This window comes from Choristoneura fumiferana, chromosome 10 (genome assembly GCF_025370935.1).
Source record: "Choristoneura fumiferana chromosome 10, NRCan_CFum_1, whole genome shotgun sequence".
Taxonomy (NCBI): Eukaryota; Metazoa; Arthropoda; class Insecta; order Lepidoptera; family Tortricidae; genus Choristoneura; species Choristoneura fumiferana.
Genome location: NC_133481.1, coordinates 9,915,687 through 9,930,352, shown reverse-complemented (window position 1 = coordinate 9,930,352; position 14,666 = coordinate 9,915,687). Strand labels below are relative to the sequence as shown.

Below are 14,666 nucleotides of genomic sequence, written 5' to 3'. Positions count from 1 at the left end.
ATATGACCAAAGCTCGGAAAAGGTAAGCTATTCTTATGTCATTACTGTCGTGTGTTGATATAATATGGATACACCCCGAAAATAGATAGATTTATTTATTAACTTTTGAAAAAATACAGTGTTTCAGGTAATAATAAGAAATTCTCAAAAGGATCGTCAAATGTATACAGAAAAATAAATAATGTATAACAGTAGTCGAATTTCAATAAAGTGTCAGCCAAAAATAAAATTTACAGTACTTAACTAAAAGTAAAAACATGAATAAAAAATAAAATATTAAACCAAAAAAATCTTTACGCACTATGATTAAACTAAAATAACAAAAAAGTTAAACCGACCGCAAAAAATAAAAAATAACAAAAAAATGGAACGGACTAAAACCCTTGAAAATATTTTTCTAGGTACCTACTAGCTCGAAGTCGGTGCCTCAGCACGAGCCAGCAGGAGTGGAACAATAGTCGTCTACCTCACCTACATAAGTACTATGGGTTTCAATCCCTCCTGCTGGGTCGTGCTGCCTGTATAAAATTTGAGGTTTGCCCTCGATTTCCCTAGGATCACATCATCAGATCTTGACTTGGTGACAATGGGACCATCTCAGAAGAGTATTCTTTCGAATAAAAAAAGAACTTTGAAAATCGGTCCACAATTGACTGAGTAATCGGTGAACATATATAAAAAAAAATACAAACATTGTAACATAGAACCTCCTCCTTTTTTGAAGTCGGTTAATGACAATACATTTCAAAACGAGGACTGACTAAGCTTTTAAATTTATTACAAAGTTTATGTATAATTGCAATAAATGACTATCAGTTTTTCTGTTATTTCGACAAAAATTTGCAATGTGAGGCAATACACTAAATCTAGCTTGGCCCTATCTCTGGGAAAACGCGTACTTACGTGCGGGCTTTATTTTTTTTATACTGTCCACGCGCTATATTATGTTCGGTAATTTCCATGCTTTGTAATCAGCATGGTGACTCAGTAGTACAGTTTGTTTGTTTGCTTATACTCTTTATTGTACAAATAGGATATACAAAACCGGCCAAGAGCGTGTCGGACACGCCCAAAATAGGGTTCCGTAGCCATTACGAAATAAATAAGTAATATTTTTCTAAGGATTTCGTATTTTATACGGAATCTTCCAAGTTTAGGTATATTTTGTACCTTAGGCTGCTATTTACTCTTAAACTACTAATAATTCTTAAGCAAACTTAACCGTTATAGTTTACCTTGTAAGTTTGTTATACTTACTACCATCCTAAATTTTTTCAAATTTTTCCACCCACCGGTTTAGATTTTAGAGGGGGAGGGGGACGCTCGATTTTAATGAAAATTTGCAGTTTAAAGTTGAATATTTCGCAAACATATCACTAAATATAAGCAATCCCCTAATGGTTTTAAAATACCTTTCCAACGATACCCCACACTATAGGGTTGGATGAGAAAAAACAAATCACCCCCACTTTACGTCTATGCACCCTAAAAATTTATTTTATTTTATTTTTTTATTGTACCATTTTGTTGGCATAGTTTACATATATATCCGTGCAAAATTACAACTTTCTACCATTGATAGTCCCTGAGCAAAGCCGCGGACGGACAGACAGACAGACAGACATGGCGGAACTATAAGGGTTCCATTTTTGCCATTTTGGCTCCGGAACCCTAAAAAGGTTACACAAAATATATAATGTATAGGTAGTGTTTGGAACTGGAGGTCTAGGATTCAAATCTAGATCGGACGGGACACAGGTTCTTTATTTTCCTTCTATGTATTGTATTTATATAGTTTACGCTTTACTTTGAAGCCTATTTAAGTTTTTATGCGATAATATATGCTTTGACGTGAGCAATACGAATATTTTTTTGGAGGTTTAAAGAATCAAGGCTACTAATTGGAAGGAAGAATTTGGTCGTTCGGAAGTGATCCGTTTTGTTTACGACTTGTTATGTAACATGAGGATGTCTTGGACCTTGTACTGACAGCTCCGAAGTATTGGCCAAGATTGCCAATCAACTTCGTATGCGAAAAAATTGTTTAAGTTTTGCTTTCCCGCGGGAACCATGTAGTTTTCCAGGATAAAAACTATTTCTTATCCTTCTTCGGGACTTAAACTACCCCCACACAAAATTTAATTTAATCAGTTCAGACGTTATTGCATGATTGAGTAAACATCTTCACAAACTTTCCCATTTATGTACGGTACGAGTATAATAGTTATAGCTGTTGCGCGCGACTCCTTCCGCGTAGAATTTGTTTATCGCTATCCCGCGGGAACTATGCAATTTTCCGGGATAAAAACTATCCTATGTCCTTTCCCTGGACCTGTAGGTATATCGAATTTCATCTAAATCGGTTCAGCGGTTTAGGCGTGAAAATGTAACAAACAAACAAACAGACTTGCAAATTTTCGCATTTATAATATTAGTTGGATCAGTTAGATAATCGTATAAAATTTATCCGTCTATAAATTAATAGATGTTACGATTATGATTTCCCTAGCTTGCATCCGCTAATTTATTCAAGCCGAATGCTCGCGTGCCATTCACTCCGGTATTCGAATCCATCGTATCGAACCTTGAGCTCCATTTTCAATAATCGCCTATATTTTGACGTTCTTCCTCTCATTGTATTTGGAGCTCAGAGACTAGTAGAAAAGCCTTTCAGCCCACAGTAGCCGCTGTATCAATATGTCCACTGTACCACAAAGTCCACTGTAGTCTGTAGTAGTCTGTATCACAATTCAGACTTTTTTTAAATATCAACTGTCGGGTTACTAAGTTGTTAGTGAACCCTGACAACGAAGCTAGCGGTTGTGGGTTCTGGGGATCCCCATGACGGACAAATATTTGTATGATGAATACGAATGTTTGTATTTGAGTCTTGGATGTTTATATGTATTTAAGTATGTATTTATTTATATAATTTATGTCAATCCGTTGTCTAGCACCCATAGTAAGCTTTGCTTAGTATAGGGCCAGGTCAATTGGTATAAGATATATTATTATGAAAAAAAATGCTTATTTTATAGAAATGTCCACTATACTATAATTTTCATTACATTAGACCGTCCACTGTATCAGAAGATTTGTGTCGGAATGTATTACTAGAGTTTACTATTCGGCAGTGCAGTCCTTTTGATTGGGTGGACTATGGATTGGATGGACGTTGGAGTAGAGTAGATCTCTTGGTAGAGTGAACCTTTTAATAGAGTGAACGTTCGGTAGAGTGAATATTTAGGTAGGTAGAGTTGACGTATAATTCTGTAATACTACTATAATACGGTGACGAAAGTAAATAAATAATTTCACAGTGATGCCAACACTGTCAAATATTGTTAAAATATTCAATTTGCTTTTAAATTTCACCTACTTTGTTTTATTTCTCAAATATCTTACTTTGTATTAAAAGTACTCGGTACTCCTACATTTTAAAGAGAACAGATCGCAAAAGATACTAGGTAAATATCTTAATTTGTGGGTCACTGTTGGTTCTTTCTACACCAATGTAATATAAAATTTCATATAAAATGCATTTAATTTCTTAATTTACACTTTAAGTGCTTAGTACCTTTATAAATAATATATTACCTTAGGTAGAATTACTTTTCTACATATTTTGTACTTACGTAAAGGAGACGAGGTAAAAAACTAAATACTGAAACAAACCTAAAATATAGTCGCCTTAGGAGAACGCAAAAACTAAAATCTTAATGATCTGGCCATGTACTGGTAAATATATGTAGGTAACGCGTGTGTAAATAAGTTTCTGTTAAAAATATTTAATTTTAAATACAAGCTTTTTTACTCACTGTTTATATTGACTGTACTATCCGGCCACTAAGCGGGTCATAATGAACTTGCAAGAAACAAAAAACAACAACAATAAACAGGGCAAATTCAAGGTCACCTTCTCGTTAAAATTTGAAAACAATTCATTGTTTACTAGCTGTTACCCACGAGTCCCGCGACTCCGTCCGCGTAGAATTCGATTATCGCTATCCCGCGGTAACTATGGTGTAATTATTTTTAATGTATTATTATTGTTTTTTGGAGTCTTTTTGTATTTTTTATTTCAACTCCAAATTTGTTACTTTTACGGGTATCCCGTGAAACCATATCGAAAATACAAAAAGACTCCAAAAAACCAATCATAATTTGATTGCTTAGTAGCGACATCTCTTGTCTGGGTGAGCGGTTAGTTCCGAAAGAATGTGACGTCTGTCGGCGAAACATAGAAGCAGTGGTGTAGGGGTTATAGCACGCAGCACGGATTGCTGAGGACCTGGCTTCGATTCCCAGTGCTGGTCTCTTTTTCTGGTTTTTCTGTGCATCCATGTCTCAGTTTGTATTTTCGATATTTTTAATGTCTACGTCGAACCCATAAACTCCTTTAATAACCTAACCAACAGTTGGAAAACCCCCGACTTTGTCACTTCAAAGTTCAATATCTCCAAAACGGCTGAACCGATTTTGATGAAACATGTCTAAGAACCATCGCTAGAAACCCTGATTTTAAATTTAAAAAATCGAATTCAAATCGGTCCACCCGTTTAAGAGCTACGGTGCCACTGACATACAGACAGACAGACACACATAGCAGTCGACTTAATTATAACGCCCCTCTTTTTGCGACGGGGTTTAAAAACCTAAGTTAATACATTAGTTAGGCTGTGGCCTAACGCGTAGTGACGCACATGCTCATTACCGTTAAGCATTCAATTCAATTCAAGTCGATTCATTTGCATGACTTGACTGGCTTCCTCTGTCATTGACTAGCTTGTAAAATGCACTTCTAAATCCTTCATTGGTAGTAATTGATGCCCTTCCCTCCTTCTTTGCTCTGAGTTCATTGCCCTCTGTGTCATGAACTGCAAACCTTGACCGCACAGCAAAGTACTAAAGTACGTCCTATGAATTGGGTTACTACATGGCAGTGGCGTAGCGTGTCTTGGCGGGGCCCCGTATAAAAATTTGTTTGGGGGCCTTATGAAGGGTAAAGATTTCTCACAAAGAAAAAAAATGTTTGCATAAAATTAAAAGAAATATTTATTCATCATAATTATCCGTCACTTTTCCAAAATTTTTACAAAAATTCAAATTTGGGAAGTTTTTATTAATTTTTGCTCACGCACGTTGGGGGCTACTACGAAACTCGAAGTTCGTATCGTACCGTCTCTCTCGCTCTCGTATTAGCAATTTAGCATAAGTTTCAGAGGGACCGCACGACAGGAACTTCGAGTTTCAAGTTTTGTAGTAGCCCTGCTGCTACATGACCTAACGCATCACTAGGCAGAAGCAAAACTCTAGCCCCGATTCTGCAAGTCTTCGAGATCAATCTCTATCGTAAGATTGTATATAGAAAATTGAACTTAACCTAGCTAGACTAAACTGAAATCGCAATCGAGATTGGTACTACGCATTTATATTACACTAAGGGGCTGTTTCACTATCCATTGATTAGTCTTAACTGACGGTTAAATGTGATGCCGTCTCTATTTGTTTTGTTCGAATAGACGGAGGAGTCGGCATCACATTTAACCGTCAGTTAAGACTAATCAATGGATGGTGAAACAGCCCCTAAATCTTATTAAACTCCACTGGCAAGAAGTCTTACCTGTAACAGATAGTGTAAATAATTCTAAATAGTGAACATTTGTAAACTGTAAACAAGTCTTCAAGTAGACACGTATAGGTACTTGTAATTTCGTAAATAGTTACAGATAAACAAATATCTAAATAAGGTTTATTATTGTTGCCTATTATTAGGAAACGGGCCAAGGATTCCTTAAACTGGGTCGTGTTTCGTATTTTTATTTTTGTTCTTTATATCATTGCGTGTATAATTATAGTATCATTTTAAAAATACTTCTGCAACCAGTTTTTTTTAATAAAAGCTCAGCACAAGCTTTCACTTTAAAGTTTCTAGAACGCAGATTAAAAATCAGTCTTAGAACTAATACCTAACACTACTATTTAATACCTTAGAGTAAACAATAAACGTTTACTTGAAGAAAATATGTTTAATAACGTAGTGTAAATTTACCTTCTTAAAAATTCCCATGCATGAAAATCCACACTTGTCTTCACCTCTATATTATTTACTTATATAAAAATGTAAACTTGTTGTAACGAACAGCGCACGCGTGGAGCGCTCGCAGTGACCGGGTGCGAACTAACTCGCGTTTGCGCTGTTGCTGTTAACATCCACTTGTTAAACTACGGTTATTCATGCCTGGAGTTGGACACTTTACAAGTTACAAGCTTTTATTTAACTTGCAATGTTTATTAAGGTTAAATCTTGCAACCACACGTGCATCCACTTTGAGGACTTTGAGTAATCGGAATGACTTGATATTTGATACGCTTGTTACGGGTGCGGTTTGGATAACAATGCAAGAACACTCAGCAAAAAGCTTGTTTATTTTCATTTAACTAAAACTAGTTTGAGTGTATTCACAGCAATTAAAACTTAGCGATTTTTTTGTAGTATTAAGAAGTCGACAAATTTTCATTGCAGTTAAGTGTAAATTGTAAACGAGTCAAAGTCTGATGCGATCCGTTAACAAACAAAACGTTTATTTGACTGGATGCCTGCTGGAACAGGTGTTTTTTTTTTTAATTTCAGACCTTAGACGCAAATTATGATGTTTATGTTTAATAGGTTTGTATACTTATATGTATAAATATCTTATTTCTTGCAAAATATATTTGTTTTGCGTGTGTGTGTTTTTTTTTGTATTTATTTTATTGTGTATTTATTTTTTTGCCAACCATACATTGCTAAAACTGCACAGCACACTGATAACGATGCATGCTTGGTAGCACCAATCAGAAAAAGTTTTGGTAGTGAGTCCCAGTTTAGGTCACAATGCTGATAAGATAGCTAATGGCACTGCGATATGGCCCGCTGATATTTGGACGAGTGGAAACAGAAACAAAGTTCAAAAAATCAAATTTATTCGTATTTATACGAACGAAAATCGCCTCTGATCAACTTTTAATAGAAATTAAGAAAACTTTCATATAATTTTTTCGGTTTCATGCTCCAAACAAAATAAATAAATTGAAATACATAAGTACCTACTTCCCAAACCTATAATCATAATGTGCATTGAACTGACAAGATGTTTGATACTTTCAGTCAAGTGGACATCGTTGTTTGTCATTGATAACGATGCTTGGTCACAACCTAAGTCAATCATAAGTAAAAAACTGGCCAAGAGCGTATCGGACATGCCCAAGATAGGGTTCCGTAGTCATTACGAGAAAATCAAGTAATATTTTTCTAAGAATTTTATATTGCGTCCGGAATCTTCCAAGTTTAGATATATTTTATACCTTTGCCTGCTATTTACTCTTAAACTACTAATAAAACTCAAGCAATCTTAGCTATTATAATTTTCCTTTTAAATTTGATGTACTTACTAGTACCATCTTGATTTTTTCAATTTTTTCCACCCAACAGTTTTTACCACTTTGTCGGCGTGACTGATATATGTACGTATATGTATTCATGCCAAATTACAGCTTTCTAGTAGGTACTAACGGTGTCTGAGCTTAGCCGCGGACGGACAGACCAGACAGACAGACAGAAGGACAGACATGGCGATACTATAAGGGATCCTAGTTGAATACGGAACCCTAAAAATCAAATGATCGGCGGTTTTTATTTTTATTTTTTTATTTTAAAGGTTTTTAGGTTTTAAAGTGGCCTGTATGATAGTTAAGAAGTTGTATTATACTTAGGTAACTACCTACTCACTAACAGGCAGATTTTCTGTAAAGTAGCGATTTTTTACCAAGTTTTCTCTAAAAACTATCATGAACTTTTTAAATACTATGTTTTAGACTATCACGGTCATTTCAGTACTAATTTTATGATTTCAATTTGGGTTTTGTTCCGCGTACCTTGATTTTAGAGAAGCTCGATATTTCGGCACAGTTGCATGCGCCATGACCACGAGACGACACCAAAAATCAAGGTAAAATCGGTACGCGGAACAAAACCCGTATTTAAATCATAAAACTTTTTAAATGTTTTATCCTTAAATGTAGGTACATACAAGCAGCTCTAAAAATATTAATACTAATTTGCTAGCAACTCATTTATTACCTAATTAAGTATTGTTCATTCAATGAGATCCAGTGACAGTGGCGTAGCTACCGGAGAGCTAGACGGGGCACTGCCCGGGGCCCCAAGCTCAGGGGGCCCCTCGGACTCTGACTTACAATCTATAATTTATAAATGACAAATCTAGTCGAATTCGGAACATGACGAATACGGAACAAACGATTTTAAATAGTTCAGTTGGGGCCCTAGTTTTTTTGCCCCAGGGCCTTTGGTTACCTAGCTACGCCGCTGTCCAGTGACTCAGTTGTTTTTATTAAAACAATATAGTGATCAGAGAATGATGTCAAATAAACATTATTTTAGGCTTCACCGCAATGAGGTCGAATATGTACAAATTATAAGTAGTCATTAAAACCGGCCAAGTGCAAGTCGTATCTATGAATATCCAGTGTAGATAGAGCCCTGTTTCCAAGGCACAATGTACGCAGTGCGGGGTCATATTATATTGGTTATGGACATAAGTAGACGAACGGACATGAAAAATTAGATTTTTCAGACTTTTCTTATCGGTTGTGCTACCTTCATATCAAATTTAAAATTTCAAGCACTCATTAAGGTTTTGATTCTCCGGCAATTTGTATGGAAACACCCTCATATTTTCGCAATGTCTGTCCGTGCGTCCACGGCTTATCTTAGAGACTTAGTCCTAGAAAGCTGTAATTATAATACGCTATCCACACCGATAAAGTAAAAAATGAAAAATAATTTTGTGAAAAATAATTGTTTGGTACCCTCCTACACGTAAAGTGGAGATGATTTTTTTCTCGTCTAAACCTAGTGTGAAGGAAGGTACCTATCGTTAGATATGTCTTTCAAAAACTATATTATGTTGGGGTTACACCATTTTCGATTTAATGGTCCGTTTTCAGAATGTTAGCGTTTAAAGTGCTTTTTTTTATTAAACTACTTGGTTTTTAGTTTTTTAATCTCACTAATCCTACTAATATTACTACTAATATTAAAAACCTAAAACTACACACAACTAGAGAGAGAGAGAGAGAGAGAGAAACATTTATTTACACATATTCGATACACATAAAAATACATTAGATGGAAAGAATAAAATAAGTAACATCGAAAAGTATAAAGTGGGCCCCACTCAGCATAATACTAAACTAAACACTAAACTACACATATATCTATACTAATATTATAAAGAGGAAAGATTTGGATTTTTAGATGTTTGTTACGAATAAACTAAAAAACTACTGGACCCATTTCTAAAATTCTTTCACCATTAGAATGCTTACTTATTCCAAAGTGCCATATTTAATATCAGAAAAAATTAGGGTTCCGTACTAAAACTTCAATAATGTAATTCAAAGTGTAAAAAAGTTCCCATAACCTTAACATTAACATAACGCCATCTATCGATATTTCGCCTGTCTTTTAGCCCTCGTTGACTAAGGCATACATGATCACTTTGAAAAGTGCACGACTAAGAAGAACGCTGCCCTCAGTTGATCAATCAAATAAAGATGAATGGCGAGAGTGGCGAAGATGGTACCACAATAACGGTCACCGGCTGGATTCGAGCTCGCTAAGTACTACGTAATAACTCTAATAAAAACTTGTCAGTTACGTTCTAACATAACAAATGAAGGAAAATCCACTGTTTATAGTTATTTTTACAACCGGGACTTAAATGCTACAACCAACGTCGACGTCGAGGTAACTTTAGCTATAATTTTGTCGCATTTAAGTCCACGGTTTTTTTTTACTAAATTTCTCTTTATTAAAAACAAAAACTAATAAAACATAATTGGTCCTGGTTACATAACTATAAGTCAAAATTGCAAAAGTTTAAAACAGTCTTCTGTTGTATATCGAAAATACAAACTGAAACATAGATGTACAGAAAAACTAGAAAAAGAGACCAGCGCTGGGAATAGAACCCAAGTCCTCAGCATTCCGTGCTGCATGCTATACCGCTACACCACTACTGCACAGGAATACAGACACAAATTTCTCCTATGCACCACATATCTCAGCTTGATTGTTTCTTATTTAGTCACTTAAGCAGCTAGTGTCGCTGAAAGTGTCGGAGAAATTTGTGTCTGTACTCCTGTCCAGTGGTGGTGTAGCGGTATATCACGCATCACGGAATGCTGAGGACCTGGGTTCGATTCCCAGCGCTGGTCTCTTTTCTGATTTTTCTGTGCATTTATGTTTCAGTATGTATTTTCGATATGGATTTTACAGGTGACCGTAAAAGTAACAAAATTTGGAGTTGAAATAAAAAATACAAAAAGACTCCAAAAACAAATCTTAGGGGCTGTTTTACCATCCTTTGATTAGTGTTAACTGGCGGTTAGGTGTGATGCCGTCTCTATTTATTTTATTGTTTTGTTCGAATAGACGCAGACGGCATCACATTTAACCGTCGGTTAACGCTAATCAATGGATGGTGAAACAGCCCCTTAGTCTTCTGTTTTGTTTATAAGATAAATGCAGTTACAGTGACGTAGCCACCGGAGGGCTAGACGGGGCAGTGCCCCGGGGCCCTCAAGCTTAGGGGGCCCCTCGGACTCTGACATACCTATAAATGACAAATCTGGAATACGTCGAATTCCGAACACGACGAATTATATAGTTTATTTGGGGCCCTAGTTTATTTTTGCCTCGCCTTTGGTTACCTAGCTATGCCACTGATGATTTTGTACAGATACAACAAGAAGTCGGTTAAAAAAATGGACTAAGTTCATATCACTAATGAAATTAGTTGTTAGTAACACTTGATAAAAAGGTTTCATCAATTTCAGGAGTTTCTATCAGTCAATTTCATTATATAATAAAATAACACATTTTATCCCTTCGTTCGGGTAAAGTAGCGTACAGAAGGCAAAGTTGCCACGTTTGACTAAAAACCAAAAGATCAAGCAATGCCAATATCTTACCTAGCTTCAAAGAAACTTCGACTAAGTACCACAAATTTTTGCTAACCAGTATATAATCTGAGTAATCTCGAGGTGCAATTCTATACGCATGTCGAAACTCAAATCGAAAATAGCAAGATATCAGAAGACACAATAGCGTTTCACATCGGACGGAGATAGATATACTCGTATGTTTCCCAACCGGCTTGCGCAAGAGTCGCCCGCGCTCAAATTCAATGATTAGTCAGACGGTATATTGCGACTGTAATTACTTACCAGACTCGGGAGCGGCCTAAATAGACGCGTGCGCAGCGCATACATGGAGTGGAGCCTATGATTTGTAAGTTGTAAGGGGCGGGGCGGGAATAAGGTGAAATGAATAGATGCTTTTTGGCCTGCAGTGTTGAGCGTGGTTATGTAGGCACCTGATATAGGTTTACGAGTACATTTGATTTTATCTGAAAGAAGTGATTAAGTTTGTGTTTTGTTATTAAGCTTGTACACGGTAATATATTACAGCGCTCAAACCGTACATTTGTTCTTTTCTTTATTTTTGTTAATGTGCGAAACTACGTTCTAAATTTACCACGAGCTTTACGGTGAAGGAAAACATCGTGAGGAAACCTGAAGAAACTTGCCATTCAATGGTGTGTGTTAAGTTCCCAATCCGCACTGGGCTCGTGTGGGAATCTAACCCAACCCAAGCCCTCTCATACTGCGAGGAGGCCTGTGCCCAGCAGTGGAACGTATGTAGGCTGGGATGATTCCAAGGAAATCCACGAGAGACCGTGCATAGCAAATTAACGTCCAAAGCCTTGTCTTCCATCGAAGACTTTGTTTTCGATTCCGACAAAACGTCCAAAACAGCTACGCGAAGTCAACGGCCCGGCAAGTGAATTCACGCTCACTGCTCGACGTTTAATTGACAACCGACGTTTAGACGACCGGATGGCCAAGTGGTTAGAGAACCTGACTACGAAGCTTGAGGTCCTGGATTCGACTCCCGGCCGGGGCATATATTTGTATGAATAATACGAATGTTTATTCTCGCGTCTTGGATGTTTAATATGTATTTAAGTATGTATTTATCTATATAAGTATGTTTATCCGTTGCCCAGTATCCATAGTACAAGCTTTGCTTAGTTTGGGACTAGGTCAATTGGTGTCAAATTGTCCCATAATCACATTATAAATATCACTGCCCCCGTGGAATCAAATGTTGTAAAATTAATGAAAGTATCATGGTGTTAGTGTTATATAGCATAATAAAATTTGAAATCAGTGAATGTACATGAAGCCGTGGTGGCCGAGTGGTTTGACCTATGGCCTCTCAAGCAGAGGATCGCGGGTTCAAACCCCGGCTCGCACTTCTGTGTTTTTCGAAATTCATGTGCGGAATTTAATTTGAAATTTATCACGAGCTCTACGGTGAAGGGAAACATCGTGAGGAAACTTGCACAAACCTGTGAAGCAATTCAACGGCGTGTGTGAAGTTCCCAATCCGCACTGGGCCCGCGTGGGAACTACTGCCGAAGCCCTCTCATTCTGAGAGGAGGCCTGTGCCCAGCAGTGGGACGTATATAGGCTGGCATGATGATGCATGATGAATGCACATGCACACAATGTACTTAAGTACAATGTCTATACTATTCTATTACCTTCGTACCGAAATACAAAACTATGCAAATATTATTCAACGATTCTAATACTTACACACACACACACACACACACAAACATCACGCCTGAATATTCCCAAATGGGCAGAGCACAAATTACGAGTAATTCACATTTATAAAAATTACGAAGTTGATTACCATATCACTGTAGAGATATATTTATGTACGAGTATGTAAACTCTTTATTGTACAAAAGAAAAGAAGCAAAAATATTTTTTCCCCTGAATACCAGATAAAGTGATTTTATCGTAAAAAATATATATATAAAAATAAGATGATGTACCATTACTTGCACCGTGATTAATTCTACAACAAAATGATAATGTAATCATGCAATACTTTGTTGTTTACCAAAATAATGGGAGCATGCAATTATAATTGAGAGTTATAAATATGAGAGGAGGATCCATTTTCGATTTTGTTTTAAAATATCTGCGTCTGAGTATTTTGTTTAGTAGTTTACCTACATAAATTTCAGCAATAAATAGAAATCAGCTATCATCAGATTCATCAGTTTTCGTCCCCACTTGTTTAGAAGTGGTGGTGTTGTTGTCAAAGTGTGTTTTTAGGGTTCTGGAGCTAAGATGGCAAAAACGGAACCCTTATAGTTTCGCCATGTTTGTCTGTCTGTCTGTCTGTCCGCGGCTTTCCTCAGGGACAATCAGTGCTAGAAAGCTGTAATTTTGCACGGATATATATGTAAACTATACAATACAATACAATATTAATCGCCATGCTACTTATGAACTAAAGTTTAACTGTGGTTCACACACTAGGTCGACCCTGTATCGTGTGAGCCCAACAAATTACCAGAGGAGTAGTAACTAACAATATTCGATTTTACAGAGCAGAGCCCGATGACAAACACAAAAAATCGCGATATTGCCTTTTAACAATAGAAATATTTAAAAGTGTAACTATGCCAACAAAATAGCAGCCTAAGGTAAAAAATATACCTAAACTTGGAAGATTTCGTAAAAAATACGAAATCCTTAGAAAAATATTACTTATTTTTTTCGTAATGACTACGGAACCCTATTTTGGGCGTGTCCGACACGCTCTTGGCCGGTTTTTTTAGCATTGCAAGAGAAACTAATAAAAAGCCTTTTATAACCCCGCAGAAGTACGACGAGAAACTTAATCACGTACCAATGCTAATTTCGCTATGATTTCTTGGGAAAATATATGGGATGTCAACATGACATTAGAATAGCACAAAGGTTCCTCACTGGTACCTACGTGATTCAGTTTCCTCGACTGTACCTATCAAACTTTTTGTTTTCCTTTTTGTACAATAAAGAGTATAAACAAACAAACAAACAAACTTTAAGCAGACAATTAGAAGATTTGAAACTGATAACTATGAAAGAAAATAATTCAATACATGAGTACTTATAGTACGCCTAATGTTGCAGATATATAATTATATTTTAAAATCCTTGCGTGTCTATATTTAATTATTTACCAGTAGAGCACTGTTTGTCGGCTGTTTCGTAAGAATTACCTACGTTTCTATTTCAGCAACAACTTACGCTTACAAAATGCTTTTATAGGCTTAAATTAAGTGCAGAATGAATTTAATTTTAGACCATGTGCGCTTTCTGGATATTTCTTTTTAATGTTTTATTAGACTTATAAAACTGAAGGAAGAGGTGAACCGCCAAACATCGATCTGTTCCGTATGAAATAGTGAAACATAGGTATGTAAAGTCTTCTACTACTCGTACATAATAGCAAAGAAGAAATGTTTTAATTAACTAATCAAATAATAAAAAAGTGATTATGGTGTGTGATCATAATCACTTTTATTAGAAATTACATCATCCACGAATGCGATTGATCCCTACCATAAAGCATAAATGAAAATTCAATTAGATTTTTCTAAGGACTGCGTTTATGTAACTTAAAATACGATATTTAAGACTACCGCCCTAGTTTATTTTAACTATTAGGTATGTGGTCTTGTAAAAGT

General features: G+C 36.1%; 2 protein-coding genes across 2 annotated transcripts in view; both read right to left on the bottom strand.

The window, feature by feature from the left end:
- LOC141432062 (ATP-binding cassette sub-family G member 1-like) overlaps nucleotides 1-6,201 on the bottom strand; it is a 56,152-nt gene extending 49,951 nt beyond the window's left edge. Inside the window, exon 1 of the mRNA XM_074093444.1 lies at nucleotides 6,053-6,201. The gene's annotated coding sequence lies outside the window, so the exon portion shown is untranslated. The remainder of the gene's footprint in view (nucleotides 1-6,052) is intronic.
- LOC141432065 (THAP domain-containing protein 2-like) overlaps nucleotides 1-14,666 on the bottom strand; it is a 213,616-nt gene that overhangs the window by 187,870 nt on the left and 11,080 nt on the right. The window lies entirely within an intron of this gene.